This window comes from Portunus trituberculatus, chromosome 18, assembly GCF_017591435.1.
Source record: "Portunus trituberculatus isolate SZX2019 chromosome 18, ASM1759143v1, whole genome shotgun sequence".
Classification (NCBI taxonomy): domain Eukaryota; kingdom Metazoa; phylum Arthropoda; class Malacostraca; order Decapoda; family Portunidae; genus Portunus; species Portunus trituberculatus.
This window is the reverse complement of record NC_059272.1, coordinates 12,698,912-12,699,808: the sequence shown is the minus strand read 5'-3', so window position 1 is coordinate 12,699,808 and position 897 is coordinate 12,698,912.

Here is an 897-nt window from a genome sequence, read left to right as displayed (position 1 = left end):
GCCAAGCAGCACTTACGTGAGGAGGAGGAGGAGGAGGAGGAGGAGGAGGAGGAGGAGGAGGAAAACCAGAGAAATCACAGAGGTATCATTCACGTTCTTTGGTACATAAAGTGGGAGGTGGAGGGAGTGGAGTGGAGTGGAATGAAGGAGGTGATCTGGGAATCCTAGAATATGAGGAGGAAGATGGGGGATGGAGGAGGAAGAGGAGGCACAAGGTTGGCGTGGGTGGAGGGGTGGAGCGAACAGGATGCAGTGATGGAGTTCTAAATTTTGATTTTGATTTGATTTTTATTGCCAAAAATGTTCAAAACACATACAATACAAAATGTCAATATATGGCCTAATCTGCTGAGCCACAGACAGCTCCTTAGCAGACATTAGGCTATCTAGAGTTTTGTCTAACATACAACAGAAAATGTATAACTACTTAGATATTTGTAGTAGATTATAATCGAAACACGTGCACTAGTAGTCCACACACTAGTACTCATTGAAACATTTCATACATATGCTTACACATTCATCTCGGTCGTCTGCTGGTCACCCAGCCAGTCTTTCCCATTACGAAGCGAGCTCAGAGCTCATAGACCGGTCTTCGGGTAGGACTGAGACCACATCAACACACAACACACACCGGGAAAGCGAGGCCACAACGCCTCGAATTATATCCCGTACCTATTTACTGCTAAGTAAACAGGGGCCACACATTAAGAGGCTTGCCCATTTGCCTCGCCGCTTACCAGGACTCGAACCTGGGCCTCTCGATTGTGAGTCGAGCGTGCTAACCACTACACTACTAGATGATCATATGCGCATACATCACACATATAGTACGTACATTACTTACATACACATACATACATATACACGCGTAAAGAGGTATGCATATACATATAT